The 13,202-nt window shown below is 41.8% G+C and overlaps 1 protein-coding gene and 2 long non-coding RNA genes across 14 annotated transcripts in view; 1 reads left to right on the top strand and 2 right to left on the bottom strand.

Moving 5' to 3' along the window:
- Positions 1–13,202, top strand: part of LOC148224178 (uncharacterized) — a 470,521-nt gene that overhangs the window by 450,886 nt on the left and 6,433 nt on the right. For 7 of the 8 annotated variants that reach the window (XR_015802136.1, XR_015802134.1, XR_015802137.1 and 4 more), the window contains 2 exons: positions 8,301–8,530; positions 11,084–11,272. The gene's annotated coding sequence lies outside the window, so the exon portion shown is untranslated. Of the gene's footprint in view, positions 1–8,300; positions 8,531–9,244; positions 9,442–11,083; positions 11,273–13,202 lie in introns of those variants that run through there. The other variant, XR_015802139.1, reaches the window with a different exon arrangement.
- LOC148224179 (uncharacterized) lies at positions 3,002–9,214 on the bottom strand. 2 transcript variants are annotated; one of them, XR_015802145.1, is made up of 3 exons: positions 7,355–9,214; positions 4,450–4,572; positions 3,002–3,454 (listed from the first exon to the last, which is right to left on the bottom strand). It is a non-coding gene; the product is annotated as an uncharacterized LOC148224179 (long non-coding RNA). The 2 variants fall into 2 exon arrangements; XR_015802146.1 differs by lacking the exon at positions 3,002–3,454 and adding an exon at positions 4,045–4,279.
- The window catches only part of LOC106861045 (uncharacterized), a 17,060-nt gene continuing 13,529 nt past the window's right edge, over positions 9,672–13,202 (bottom strand). For 2 of the 4 annotated variants that reach the window (XR_015802144.1, XR_015802142.1), the window contains 4 exons: positions 12,443–12,567; positions 12,080–12,247; positions 10,252–10,303; positions 9,672–9,956 (listed from right to left, as the gene is read on the bottom strand). This is a non-coding gene — a long non-coding RNA (uncharacterized LOC106861045). Of the gene's footprint in view, positions 9,957–10,251; positions 10,304–12,079; positions 12,252–12,442; positions 12,959–13,202 lie in introns of those variants that run through there. The other 2 variants (XR_015802143.1, XR_015802141.1) reach the window with 2 other exon arrangements.

Raw genomic sequence — 13,202 nt, 5'->3', positions numbered from 1 at the left:
ACTAAGTGGAGGAATGGCAATGGAAGAAGCAGCAGCATCATTAGTGGCTGTCATCCCAGCACTCCAAATGTTGTGGAATGTGAGAAGAAAGAGGAGAAAAAAGTCAAATATGCTAAAAAGAGTTTTCAACAAAGAAATAAAACAAAACTTTACAGCTGAAGCAGAATACACATTTTGTTTGCTTCTAAATGCTTCCAGTGTAAGTTTTTGAATGAGGAAGAAAAAACAAACATGCATGGGGTAGGGAAAGAAGCCACTTGTTTCTGTGCATATTTTGTTGCCTGTACCTGCCTGGTTGAGAGCATAAATGCTGTGAATGACTAGAGAAAGCTGCAGCACTGAGCTGGAGAAAGTGCAAAAACATATGAAGGACCATCCTGAAGTGAATTCATCCCTGCAGGATAGCTGGCCCCTTCATGGAAGGGGAGGGTGGTGACACAGGAACAGCAGTGTTGCGTGCTTTAAACCATATGCCACCAATCCATATGGCAATCTGGTCTGAAGTCTTTCTAGGCAGCTCCAGCTTGGAAAAAATCTTGAAAAGTTCTCGAATGGCCAATGTCTACTGAAACACAAACCTCCATTTTTCATTCCACAGAGAAAGTTTAGCTGGTGGAAGGTGGGTGAGAGGCAGCCACCCTCAGACCCAGCCACCCGATTCCTGCTTGTGAGCTGGGCAAAGGAAGCACTGTAGAGTGGGGAGTGTATTTCTTCCCCAGCTGTTGGAAAGCTGCACTTTGATAACGAGATAACAGTGCATGAAGGAATATTAGCTGCAAAAATCATCCCTTTGGGAAGGAAGCCTGAAAGAGGTATTTCTGTCTAAACTTGGGAACCCAGTGCACATCTGTTGAAACATACCTGAGGACAGAAGAGTCTGGGTGCTAGAGATTTTACCCTTCAGGCACCACCACGGAGGTGACTGAGCGAGGCAGGCGTTTTTTCAGAGCTGGGCACCCCACACCGTTCTGAGATGGGGTGCATGGGGCATCAGTGCAGCAAGGGATGCAGGCTCATGCTGGGGAGAAATCTCGCACAGCCATGGCTTGGCAAGGGAGGGAGGGAATGGAGAAGCAGTGATGGAAGAAGCAGCTGCATTCTCATGGTATTTCAAGATGCTGAGCAGCAAGAGCTGCTGACCATGCTTTAGCATAAGCAGTCACCAGTACCCACTGGGCTCCCAAGCATGTTACTGGTGCTCCTACCCGGGGTAAGCACTGCAGATCCAGCACTTTAGGAGATCTATTATTTTCTGGTTAAACAAGCCTATCTATTGTTTTAACCATCTTAGCTTTTTTTGAGCTGGTCCCTCATAAATTCAGTCCAAGCTCAGCTGAAAAATACGGTTTTTTAACTTTTAGGAAGAGCATGACTTATGATTTACTAGATAGCTATGTCGAGCCTAATGTAATAAAAGTCCAGCTTATATGATGTGTATGGGCTACTGTATTATAAATATTTAATAAGTTATATGAAAAAATGAAAGTATAGAGGTTACAGAAATCATACTAAAGCAACTAAGTAAATGTAAAGAAGGTTAAAGTGTCTAACTCTATATGGCATAAAGGCTAAAGCAAACCAGATCTGTTTTCTAGATACTTTTCCCATGTACAGCTGTAACTGGGCTGCATAGAAATAAAGCAAGTACTTCAAGACAGGCAAACTAAAAAAAAAGAAAAAGAGAGTGAGAGATCTAAAGCATTTGGTTGCCATTGATAGCAATCATTTCAAAAAGCCCTGGAACATTTAAAGAGAATTAGAAAGGATTTTGTTGGAATCAAAGGGAGAGCACTTTCCATGGCTGGATGTGTATTTGGGTATCTGCAAACTGATTAAATCAGAGTGAACAGAACAGCCTTGATCATCCAGGACTTTTAAAACAGAAGAAAGGAGTTTTCCTGTTCGGGCTCTTTTTTTCTCAATCACACATCTTACGGTTTTCATTCTTCTGCCTACTTGATGGTAAAGTAACATTTATTTTGGCACTGAGACTTGTAGAGAGCTTTGAAAGGCCCTGCAGGTCAAGCAGCTACAGAGTGCACCAAACCCATGGGGGTGAACAAACCTGGAAATATTTAGGCTTAGGGGTATTTTTTTTTTCCATTCTAACCTAAGTTTTGTTCTTAAAGAAGTGGATATCTTCACACTTCACTGCAATATCCATTATAAGGCAGACAGGGCTCCTGCCTTGCCACCTCCCTATGTGCCATTCCTTTGGCAGCACCAATTCCATAACCAGCTTTCCTGATGCACAAGCCAGGAAAGGTTTTCACGAGGACTGTGCTATTTAACTTTGGTATCAGTCAAGTGGAGGGAGGGGGATCAAGCCTCCCTAAATCCCTGGCTTGCCCTCTCCTCCTTCACACCAGTGGTGTTGGTGGTCTTGGCTCTTTGCTCTGGTCTCTCTCAGTCATCTGGGAGGGAGCTGGGATAGCCTTGCTTAATTAGCATGTGACAGGTGTGTATTTCTATTTGTGAAAAGAGTATAGAGGGGAGTGAGGCAAAACATTAGAGTCAACCTTAAGTCCCACTGATGCTAGAATGCATCTTCTCCACAGCTTCCACTCTTCCCAGGTCCACTTTGTCTTGTTAAGTCTACTGAAGACAATTTTCTCTTTCTTTTCCTTCTTTCCTTTTTATTTATTTTTTTTTTAATTTTTAGCCTCCTGCTCCTGGCCTAGGCAATGTATTTGACCAGCAGGAAGTGTGGGAGGAGGGAAGAGGGGACTGTGACAAAAGAGACGGGAGGAAGATCCTCCCCTCGTGCAAGAGCTCACATTAGTGGGGCTGTTCCCATCACCCCACTCCTCACTCCTCTCACACAGCCATGGATAGAGGAGGGCAAGACTGGGGATGGGATTAAATCAGTAGAATGATGAGAACTGGGTGTGGGGAGAGTTGGGGGTGGTGGGGTGAGGTGTTTTCTCCCTAAGTCCCAACATGTATTTGATAGAAATTTTAAAGCTGGAAATGAGGAGCAAGCATGGGTGTACTGCAAATCCAATGCAAACCCACAAATGAAACAGGCAAAGTGAGAACTAAATTACATTAATCCCTTGCTTTTCTACCACTTCTGTATGGTCAAATTCAGTACACAAGCATACAGGGTGACCCAGCTCCCAACAGAGGTGGCAAGAGCATCTCCCTTCCATTTGATAGAAAGCCTAAGCTGTTTTTACATCAGGGAATGCATGTTCTTGTAGTTTTCCCTAATGATGTTTAGAAGTCACTCACAGGATCTCCAACATCCAGAAACTGTTACATTTTTAAAACCTTATGTGGATTCCCACTGTAACCCATGGAAGAGGAAACAATCCCGCATGGACTTCAGGGGGATGCTGCGTTACCTGGAACAGCATTTCCTGGCTTGTGCCTGGGGTATCGAGGGCACTTGACTACACACCTTCTTCCATAAGTGTGACTCTTCTCCAACCTGCCATCCAGCAGCCTGGTTCTATGGAAAATTAGGGGTAAGAAAACTCACTTCACAGTGCTGACAGAAAGCAAATAGCAGTGCAAAGAGGGCTGATTCGTCTATTAAAATAGGCACCTTTATCTTTGCAGATCACCTTTTGTTCTAATTTTTGCAGTATTTTCCCTGCCACAACTAACATCCTAAATAACACTAACCCACCTCCCTGCTACCAACAGAGAGCCTATGTGCTCTGGAGAACTATTTCGAAGGTACAAATCACTTGACCTAAAGACTCTCCCTGGAGTGTCAGTGCTGTGTGCTACGTTTTCACTCTGCCAAACTCTTTATTTAGCACATGCTAGAGAACATTTAATATTCAAAGATCCCCTCTGTATATCCTCTAAATGTCTCCATTCTTTGCTTGTAGATTAATATGTCTTCTATGAAAATTAGATAATTGATTACAGAGCTGTATTATTTACAAATGAAGTGTTGTTCATGTATTAACCTTTCAGTTCTATAGCTCAATACCAGTCCTTGTATAGCATTTTTAATTAGGGAAATGGTTACAAGAATTACAAGAAAAGAGCTTCTGTAGATGTTTTTAATAAAAGGATACTTTAGGATGACTTGCACATTTAAAACTGCAAAACATAATATTTGATCAGGTTCTATATCCCAAATCTCTTGTTGGTAAGAGAAAGAAACCTCCTGCTTCCAAATGTACCACAAGTGTAATGCAGACTGAAGGGGATGATCAATAGCACAAGTGAGTGTTTGCCCTTCACCCTGCTCTGGTAGTTCTTCTCCACCAGGGGATTCACTTCAGCCCAATCTTCTTAGTTAGCAACCAGCAAAGCCCATCTGAGAATTTTAAGATTATAAAATCAGGGGACTTGGGAATATTCACAGAAGCAAAGCTACCAAAATCAGTGTCTATGGACCACCAAATTCCATTGTCAGAGGTGCTAGAAATGCCAAAGAGGCAAAATGTAGCAAATTCACCCTCCTGAAGCAGGACAGGGCCAACTGACCTGTAAAGCCAGGCTGGATTAGGTAACTGTGCACCCACAGCCCAGGTGGATAGAGTCGGAAGCCTGATTCCTGGCCGTGATGTTGCACTCAAGACCTGTGAGTTCAGGATGTCTCAAACCCAGCTGAAAGAAAGATAGAGAATAAGGAAACAGGAAGAAATAATGAAGTATGGCATAAATACAGTCCACAGGAGTTCAAAGTTTAGAAAGAAATACGTTCTGCTTGGAAAGAGGGGGATACCCTGTGAGAGACACCAACAGGCTTGGGAAAGCTTTGGATTTCAAGAAAAACTAAGAAAAACCTCTCCAAATATGAGTTTGACTTAGTTCTCGTATAAATGCTTTGGTCTGTTTGTGTCTGGTTTAGTTTGGTCTCTAAAATGAGTAGTGTTTCTAGTGGAGGCAGGGATTTGGATGGGGAAGAAGCAGCTCTGTGGTGTGGCAAGCCAAGCCACTGAAGGTGCTTATTTCAGGTGTCTGATCAAAGGCAGAGATGCTCACAACACACAGGAAGCATAAACCATTGCAACACTTAATTTCCACTAATAAAGTCAGACAAAAAATAATAACAACAACAAAAATTATCTAAATCTGTCTGGACAATGTGCTTCTAATAAAACTCCAAACAGGCAGAGCTCAGGTTGATTCAACAGCATTCTTCAGGAGGGTGAAGGAGGATTTTCCTCATGGACTTCAATATACTCAGACTCATGAATAAAAATATATGAAACATAAAGCAAATAATTTAATTTCTCAGTAACAACGATGTTAGTTACAGCTATAAAACAAATCTTGTAACTGCAGAAGAGGGATTTTTAAAATCTTTTTATTAATTCAACAGAAGCATATTAAAAATGTCTGTCATTACAAGTCTGGAGGAAAGTATTAGGTTTGAATAAGGACATTGAGGAAGGATAGAGGAAAGTGAGTGAGGGTAAGTTTTAAACACCTTTTCAGCATCCTGTATATACAGACAAATAGCACAAATTAGTCTTCGGAGGGTCTGTTTTGAGGAACTTTCACCCCAATGCACATGGTCACATGTGTAACATCCACTGAACTGATGAGAAAAACCTCACATCATCATCTTTCAGCGTTCTTTTGGAAATGTGAACTTGCTGCTTCGACAGCTGGATTGTTTGTAACCTGTGCTTTATCTGAGGCATCTCAGGTACCATTGTTTTGTCAAGGGTTTGGTCATGTTCGTCTCTAAGTATCATCATCTTCTGGCTTAGTGATGAACCCCTGTTCTTACTGAACAGTCACTCCTATTCAATGATATTACAAGGAACAATATTAAGCATATATTCAAAGCAGCTGAAACAATTCTGTTGTTTATAGTCAGGTCTACCACACGAGGTAAATAATACATCTACAACATAAACCATGGTGTAGTTTTGCAGAAGGTGGCAGCAGCCTTTGGGAAACCCCAGCTCGTGGCTGTCTCCATGTCTGTGCAGAAAAGTCCCCAAACAGGGCCCATCCACCTCACATGATCGAATTTTTAGCCTTCATCACATCTGAAAAGAGCAGGGTGGGGGTATGCTGCTTCTTGAACACAATATATCCCATACATCCAGCTTTCGGGGCTAAGCAGGATGCAGGGACGTCTCAGATGTGGAGCCAATAGGGAGCAGTCTGGCTACCTGGGATTTTATAAATCTTTCAGCTATCAGTCTTTCAGAGCTCCAAATGCAAAATCCAGCAGCCCAGGATATCATGTGGATTTATGACTTGGGATTTATGAACTGGTCTGGATAAAATAAGAACGGCCTGACTTCTTTTTTTTTTTTTTTTTTTTTTTTTTTGGTTTGAGAAAAAGAAATCATAAAAAATTAAGACTTTATTCTTTTTTTTCCTTTTCAAAGCTTATTGTTTATACAAATATGGATGTCTTTTATATATTCAATTATTTTGATTTTTCTTTTTATCTGTGTGTTTTCTGGGGCTGGAAGCAGAACAGAGAACAAGCAATGCTACTCTCACAAGCTTTCCTGCCTGACAGGAATATCCTGAAGAATCATGGTTTTGGGATTCCAGCCCTTCTCCTAAAGCTAGGAAAGGTTATGATAAATGTTTAAGAAGGTTTCTGGATGTTTCCAAGCAGTGGGATAGCTCCTCACCATACTGCTGTGCCAGCTCTCACCCACTTCCATCACATTTTTTCCTTAAATAATTTTGCAGCTCATTTTATTTTTCATTTTATGCACACTGAGTTTTTATTATAGGTATATATGCATGCCCTTATATATGTACACAGTCACATGCCTATTTACAGCTGCATAAACATACACACATATATTATGGGAGAGTAATATGGATGGTTCCTGTAAAGGACTAGATGATCCTGGAAGTCTTTTCCAACCTTAATGATTCTTTAATTCCATGATTCTATTAATTCTTTTATTAAAAACCAGTACAGGCTATCTGGTTTTTGTTACTAGTGAACTGTATATATTTTGCAGGAGAGCCCATCCCAAAGGAATTTTTGGTCTTACCTGTAACTACTTGTGACCTTCCTTTCAATATTTCTCCTCTTACCAAAAAAAAAATAAAATAAAAAAATAAAAAAAATAAAAAAAAATAAAAAAGTATTTACCTTGGTCAGGAAGAAAACAAAGAAAACATGTCAGATATATTTTTTCTTCTCTTCTGATTGACCCTTTCATACCTCTGTTCACAGTTTCTGAATAATTTTCTTCCTGCAATCCTTGAACTCTGTTCGTTCTTTTATGGATCAAGGTATCCCTTAGGAAAAAGCATCCTAATAAATATCTTGAGCCTTTCAAACTCCCACCTTCCCTATCCCCTCGGGCACAGTATTCACATGCTAGCACTGCCACACCACGCCAACACCCCCACCCCAGGTTGCTGAAACCTTTGCACTCGCTCTTCACCTCCTCACCTCAAGCTGGCACCGCATGAACTGCTGTGTTCAACCTCCACATGAGACTTGTACACATCCATAAGTATCTCCTCAGGCTTCTGACAACCTCTTCACAAGGGAAGGAGCTGTGAAGGGAGAAAAGGCCAGGGAGGGCACATGAGGAAGGGTGCTCTCATCCCTTCTCCTGGCGGTGCCCCAGCCACAAAGGCAATGCCACACCAGCGGTAGTGGACTGGGGATGCTTCTGGAGCAGCTTAGTGTTGCTCTGCCCATGAAGAACAAGCTTTGGTGCCTGATGGGGGATGTTTATCACACCAAGGAATTCAGGTCATCCAACCAAACCCTCCCAGCCCCTATCCTGAGAGTCACGACATGGAAATGCAACAGACAGTCTAAGAAATGTCAGCAACTTACTCTTTGTGGGTCTGAAGGAAAATGTGATGGTTTGTTTCTAATTACCACAAATTCAGAGTGGAGGTTTTTTTCAGCATGACTTGCAGCCCAGGAATAATTTGATTTGGAGGGGTTTTTTTAATAAAATCAAGAAGCCCAAATCATGTCTCAGAGCTAGATATAAATTGCTGCTGAAAAAAAAGGAATCCAAAATTATATTGGTCTTTAATTATTCCATGTGAATTTTCTAATTGCCATCTCTTTTTAAGCGCAGAAGTTACATGGTGAGCAACTAGATTTGGGATGGGGAGGCCAGGAGACTGCTCCCTGCCTTAGCACCTCCTTAACCCCAGCTTAGGTTAAGAAAGATTGCTGAAAATTTCATGTGAATTAATGAAATTTAGTGAGCAGTGAAGATGGTGGTGTTCGGAAATATATCTTTTCAGTTTTCATCCCACTGAGCATCTGTAACCCTGGTACCTCAGGTATCCATGCAGTTCCCACTCAGGCACTGGAGACATTTTGGGGGAAGAGTGAGGGGAACTTGAAAAATAATTTGTCTCTTCTGCAGGCCTTTTTCTGTCCACTTTTCACATCACTGGAAGCTGGAGAAGAGCAGGTGGCTTTCATTGTGGCACCAGAGATGTGGGACCCACACCAGAGCAGGAGCTGGGGAGGGCAGTGGAGCAGCAGCTGTCTCCTGGGGACATCCCAAGTCTCTCACCCCTCACCCAACTCTAACAAAACCCACCACACACCGTTTGTGTGCCAAAAGCATCTTCACTTGCCTGCTTGGTCCTGGTACGTGGCTCCTGCTCTCCCCCAGTCCTGGTACCATCTCTGGCACGGTCCATTAAAAATTATCTCTCCATCAGAGAGAGAGGGAGGGGGCTTGGGGCAGGCTCTGGTGCAAGGCACTAAGTGTCTGGACCCTGCTAAGTTCAAAGGCAGCCTCCCTCCCACCCCGAGGAGGGATGTAGCCGGCTGGAGGATGGCTGGAGGCCACACAGACGGGAAGGTATGTAACAATCCATTTATCACTTTGCAAATATTAGTGCTGCTTGCATTTGCTGCAGCAATATTTCTTCTTGGAAATTGGTGAAGTGAGTAATAACAATGTTATTTATTCTAAGACCTTGGAACTGAGAAGCAATAACAGGGGGACTGTTCCCTTGAAAGCTTCAGAGGTGCAGGAAATAAAATGGGGGAGGGCAGGGGGGTGAGGATGGGAAATAGAGCAACAAAGATTGGAGGAGAGAAAGCCATTGAAATCTCATGTTTAATTTCTTCGCCCCAAAGGTAATAAAATGCTTTTTGTAACGATTTATCTATAAACAAGGTGGGGTGGGAAGAAGGGTGAATATTTCGGGTTCATCTCTGGCTGGAACACCCTGCAAGGTAGCAGGGCACGCCGCTTGGGATTGGGGTTTGGCCAAGAACCTCCTTCACCACAGAGTCTCCTGGTTCTCTTCTTGCGTTTTTTTCTCTTCCCTCCACCCCACCCCCCCCCCCCCCATTCCCCCTCCTCTCCTTTCCCGTACATCCCTTATCTGAATATATAAGGCTGCCCTTTGCTCAGATTTATGGGTTGGGGCAGCACTGTGTGTATTTACAGTCTCCTGACCTGCAGACCTACAGCTGAACAAGAGCAGGAGGAAACCAGGGCCTGTTCCATAAACAGAGACAGATACGTGGGGGAGGCAGCAGGAATTGTGAGCAGCACTTAACATTTTTAACTATTTGGCCAAGCCAAGGAATTAGTGATTAGATTAGAGGCAAAGAAAAATGAGAAGCAGGGTTAAAGATTTAGGGGAGGTGGGGGAAAAGGACAGCAACAACAAACAGAGGCTCCAGGTTTGGCATGGGGAGAAAATAAAAGTTATTGGGATATTATAAAATGTTTTCCAGGGCAAAAGGGAAGAAATGAAAACAAATCTCCAAAGCATTTTAATCAAGTTGTACTTTTCTTGGGTAGAAGCAAACAGCACTTTTCAAGTCTGGTTACCTTTTGAGGAGGTAGATTACTTAGTCAGTGTTTATTCAGGAACTAATTGCCTCAGATTAAGTAAAAAAACCTCTTACACAATGATAATAAATATTTCTTAGGTCTATATCTATCAGTTGGTTTGTCGGTAGAAAAAATTCAGTGTCGATGAGAAAATACTTGAAAGGGGCCAGAGCATTTGCTCAGCTTCTCAGAGGCAAAGGCAGCAAAGGAGACAACAACCTGGAAAATAAATATATGAAATGCAACATATGTAAGGGTCACAATATAGAATAAGTATATCAATATGATGAACAGCTTTGATGAAAATGGTAAACAAAACCACCCTCTCTTCCTGTGGCTTGTTTTACATTGCAATAAACCACTGACTCTATAACCTATCAGAACATGCTGAGATTTTATGCATCATTTCCAACTACTATTTGAACATTTGGTTTAGAGTAGTCATGAACCATAATTAATGGGATTTTTTGTGCGTGTGTCCTGATAAAAAGCAAGCTTTATTGTATTTTATTACCTGTTGGTGCAAAGCTCCATATAGATGATGTAAATTCATTGTAGGTTTCAGGCTGGGGAAATAGAGGAGATGGGGGGTTTACACATGACTATGATGAATTAACATTTGCAATTTCTGATCAAACCCAGAAATTTAGCTTGAGATGCCCTGTCCAAATTTTCTTTTCTCCTGTGAGTGAGTTGGTAGCGATGGGACACAAAGATTTTGGCCCAGTTCAGCCTACCAGGAGGAAAGGGGGAAAAAAACCCCAACAACCCAGGCACCACGAAACCATGGAGATGAATGGCTCTATTTTATGAGCCATAAAAGTTTTATTCATCTTGACACCGAAACAGGTTTAGGCAGCGAGTTGACACGCCTTAAATAAATAAGTGGAATTAATTCCCCAGCTCTTGAAACAATAGCAGAGTGCCCGTAACACTGAGAGCTGCCCCGTTGTTTCCCATTGCTGTTCGATATTGATATTATTTGTGGGCTGGTCTTTTTTTTTTTTTTTCCCTCTGGGGCCTGGTTGCTCCACTTCAGATTCTTCCCCTGTTTTATTAGAGGTTGAAAAAGGTTCAAGACCTGGTTGTACCACTGCTCCCACCGACAGCTAAAGAACCAGTTTGGCGTCTGGTTTGTCTGTTGTTTTACTGCTGACCTTCAAATCAACTTTCCCCCCTGACCCCAGGAGGCATCTATCATGACAAGAGGCTGTTTAACACAAATGGTGCCCATTTATAGGGGAAGAGAGTCAGAAGATTTCCGTGGTTGTTGGCTTTTTTGTTTTCTTTTTTTTTTTTTAATGAAGAATTTGGTTTTTTCATCCCTCTTTTCTCACTCACCACAGGTGAAATCCCTCCTAGCAGCTGGCTTATGAAATAATGCGAGGGGAGGCCTTAATGAGCTGAAAGCACCCTCAGCTGGAGATAAATATATGCAAATGAGATGCACAAACAAAGGAGCCCGGACAGAGAAATATCTTCAATTCCAGCAAAATGCTGCCTGCAGCTAGAAGATGAACAGCTTTGATAAAATGGTAACAAAAAGCACCTTTTTCTCCTCCAGCTTGTTTTACATTGCAATAGAGCATTGTTATTGTAACCCATTGGAGCATGTAGAGGTTTTCTGCCACTTCAAAAAAAAAAGAGAAAACCTGTTTAAACATTTGTTTTTAAGGCATTCATGGGCTATGAGTAATGTGATAGCTTGGAGTTTTTTGGTGGCTTGGGGTGGGTTTTTTGGGGGTGTCGGTTTGGTCATGGTGGGTATTTTGGATGTGTCCTTTTTCAAGCAATTTTTAAATATATATATTTTAGTATGTATATTACCTGTTGGTCTCTCTCTGACTCGGATTGCTGGTGATTTTGGTCGTGATATTTTGCAAAGGGGAAGGCAGGGTGGGGGTGGCTGTTGCCTCTCAAAAAAAAAATCCAAGTTTTGCTTTTAAATTTGGAGGGAAAATCCAAGTTGACAAGTAGTAAGAAGCAGCTCAGGGCTGGGGGGGGGGAGGTAAGAGGGGAAAAAATCCAGACTTGAGCATTCACCAAGCAGCACCCAAACAGGCAGCTTTTAATGAAAGCAATCAAGCCTCGGAGCTAATTCAAAGACAGGCATCTAACATGCTGATTTTAATAAGATTTTAAAAGGCAATCTCTAACTTTTAAAAGTCTCTCTTTTTAATTTAATTGGGGAGGGGGATTTGTTTTACATATTGCCAAAACAAACACAGTCACTAAAATATGTTTTCAATATGTATAAGTAGCATATCTAGAAAATGTTTTAAATTAGCCCAGCATTTTGAGGGGAGGGTGAGAGGGTGGAGGAAGGAAAGAAAGAGGCTTACTTGGGATGAGTCAAAGACATTTTCCAGGGGTCATCATGTCAAAATAATACCTTTATCTTCTCGTCCTTGCCTTTATGAATCCTCCTGCGAGAATGTATGGATGCCTCTTTACCTTCAGGCTTCTTCAGAAAATAACCCTGACCAATCGTCTCTCGGAAATAGGCAAACCTGCCTTTCCAAAAGGCAGAAGAGAAAAAGGCAGAGAAAATACAGTGCTGTTTAACTTTTAACCTTATGATATCATTAAATAGATCATTATAGATTTATAAACGAAGGGTAAGCACTATAAAGTTTAGAGGGCCCTTTACTCCAGGCACTAACCACAGTTTTTATATCTAGCAAGAAGAAGAAAAATAGACTTACCTTTAAGGGAAAAAATCCCCCTCTTTCTTTGGCGCTTACAGATGTTAGAGCAGACAAGTGTCCGATTTCTCGATGTCAAGATGATTTCGTAATTTTTCACAGCCTTCTCCTGTTGCATTTTTGGCCTGATGTGGGAATCATCAATTTAATTTGTGGGGCTGCACACTGGAATTCAAGATATACGTGTGCATGTGCTTTAATGAACCCTAAAACGTGACAGGCAGCTCTCTGCTTCCAGTTGCCCCAAGCTCAGGATTTCAAGAGTTAATAAAAACTTGGTTCTATTAGGAAGGCTTTCTTTTTGCAGCCTAGGTTTGTAGCAGCATAATTATGTTCAACTGCTGCTGTTTGAAAAGGGCAAACAGCATCTTAGGCACAGAACAATGAAATTACAGCTGAGATTTAGGTTAGCAAAAGCCGTCTTCTGCAGGCTTTTATGATTCATTATTTCCCATTAAATACAGTATTAGAAGTGTACACCAGATAGCTCATGGTTGCTGCACTCAGAGCACATTATCTATATTACACAGGTCTGGGGAGCAGAATTAGAAAACTTTGGGGGAATGAGCAATATGTGTTTGCTGATAGAAGTACCATATGGCTCATCTTCCTCAATTGCTTTCATTGCGACTCTGATGCTGGAGAAATTAAAGTTTTATTTGATGTGGCACAGCTTAATGAACTGTCTTCTGTTAGGAAAATTGAATATGTTTCCTGTTATTTGAGCACAGAGCCCTCATGGTTTTGGCTGATGAGGGAT

This window comes from Sturnus vulgaris, chromosome 3 (assembly GCF_052056855.1).
Source record: "Sturnus vulgaris isolate bStuVul1 chromosome 3, bStuVul1.hap1, whole genome shotgun sequence".
NCBI lineage: Eukaryota > Metazoa > Chordata > Aves > Passeriformes > Sturnidae > Sturnus > Sturnus vulgaris.
This window is presented reverse-complemented; position numbering and strand designations above follow the sequence as displayed.